Raw genomic sequence first — 2,014 nt, forward strand, 5'->3', positions numbered from 1 at the left:
GCCGGCGGTCGGGGTTTGGGGGAGTCTGGAGTCGGGAGTGCGGAGTTGAGGAAGGAGCGCTCGAGTTTCCGAGGGACATTGGAACGCCGAGCTGTCCGTCACGCGCTCATCTGCATATTCCGGGGCCCGCCCCTCCCCTGCTCCGCCCGCCGCCTGGGCCCAGCGGGGGCCGAGGGAGGGGCGGGGAGCGCGGCGGAGAGGCGGGACCGGGAGGCGGAGGAGAGGCGGCGGCGGGAGGGAGGGACGCGCAGGCTTTTGTGGCGCAGCCGCCTCTCGCCTCTCCCGCCCCAGCCGGCAGCCCGAGGCCTGCAGCCTGGCCCGGCCGGACTCTGCGCCTCGACTCACCCCTGTCCTTGGCAGGTCCCCATCGCGCTCCGGAGGGAACCCCCGACCCCGGAGCCTAGTCACCTCCTTCTTCGTACAGGGGGCTCCAGCCAGCCGCTGCCGGCTTCCTCTCGCACCGGCCAGCAGAGGCCTGGCGGCGTCTACCTGGGGACGCAGGGATCGTGCACCCCTCGGCACCCTGAAGATCCCGTCCCAGGTGACTGCGTCCGTGTCCCATGCGGGAGCCGCTCCGAGCTGGAGGGCAGGGTGGGGGCACCCGCGGAGTTGTTGGGTGGCGTGGGCGAATCTCACTCCCACTTCCCTCTGTCCGCCTTGCCTTCAGGCCGAGGCTGCTCGCGTGGCCTCTCGCCTAGTCGCCTCCTCAGCCAAGCATCGAGCCGGATCCGGGAGCGCTTAGGTTTGGAAGTACCCGGAGGCCCCGAGATGAGCCTTCTGCCCCACGTCCGCAGAGGAGATTGCTGGGCCTTGTGTGTTCGGACCTTCCATGCCTGAGAACGCCTCGGCTCTAGCCGCCAGTGAGTGATTCGCCGTGACAAACATCTCCCCCCCCGTGCCCCCCAGAGAGTTTGGCTTTCTTTTGTTTAAGTTGAAACCTCCTTTGAATTCGGGGAAGGCGGCAACCAGAGAGTTACTTCTGACTTGTCTGGAGTCCCTGCCACCTCGGGAAGGGCCGGGGCCGGCTGGCGAGCCAGCTCGGGTAGCCTGAGGTTCGGGAGGTGACTCTCGGCCCTTCGGTCAGTTCCACCCTCGCAGCTCCTGAGTTCGCCTCGCATCCACCTTCACCATCTGGAACCTGCGATGGCCAGAGAGGGCGCCGGGTGACTGGGCTGGGAGGTTCACCAGCTGGGGAGCTCTGGGGGCTCGGAGGGGTCGGATGTGTGCTGGCCCGGGAGAGGGCGCCCACCCAACAGGTGTCTCTTCCCGAAGCCGACTAGGGGTGTGAGGGCGCTGTTGGCTGGGGCGCAGGACTGAGCTCAGAAGTGCTGCTGCCACTCCATCCTAGGTGTGCTGGGAGCCAGTAGAGAGACCTCAGAGGTGTCGGGTGTGTCTGGGGCCCCCGGCTCGGGCTGCTGCGGCTGGTCAGCTCCAGGCACCCAGTGAGTGCTGTTGGAGCCAGAATGCTTTTGCCTTTCCCCAGGTCCCTGGAAACCAGGTGTCAATTGCCTTGGTGGATTGGTCAAGACCTCCTTTTCTTGGATGGTAGGTTCCTCCAGGTTCTCTCTCCCACTCCCCCAGTCCTCACCGCCCTCCCCCCATTTTAATCCACCCTCGCCACTCCAACAACCCTTACAGGTCCCTTCACCAACCACCTCCTTAAAGTCTCAATGCACGTGCAGAATCCCTGGCATCACCCATGCAGATCCCATGTGCGGCAGGAGGACAGAGAAGAGAGACAGAGACAGAAACAAGCAGGGCAACCAGATGGAGCCTGCACAAAGCAATTTTGGTTTTCCAGGGAAGGAATTGCTTTTGGATGAGGCCCTCAAGAGATCCTCATGTACAAACAGCCACGGCTCAGATTGAGGACATTTGAGTTAGCTTCCCATTAGATTGGTTTAAGTTTTTTTTCAAGTCTATAATTTTTATCTGGGGGATGATTGGCCTGAGGTGTTTCCCTTTCTAAAGAGTAATTTCCTGCTATGGTTTCAGAGAGGTTTGCCTTACCTCC

At 62.8% G+C, this 2,014-nt stretch overlaps 1 long non-coding RNA gene across 1 annotated transcript; it reads left to right on the plus strand.

Moving 5' to 3' along the window:
* The first annotated feature begins 221 nt into the window (after window positions 1–221).
* LOC103749683 lies at window positions 222–2,008 on the plus strand. The gene is made up of 4 exons (XR_607953.2): window positions 222–541; window positions 668–860; window positions 1,484–1,545; window positions 1,639–2,008. It is a non-coding gene; the product is annotated as an uncharacterized LOC103749683 (long non-coding RNA).
* Window positions 2,009–2,014: the final 6 nt, after the last annotated feature.

Source organism: Nannospalax galili, unplaced genomic scaffold, assembly GCF_000622305.1.
Source record: "Nannospalax galili isolate Female #2095 unplaced genomic scaffold, S.galili_v1.0 scaffold1146, whole genome shotgun sequence".
NCBI lineage: Eukaryota > Metazoa > Chordata > Mammalia > Rodentia > Spalacidae > Nannospalax > Nannospalax galili.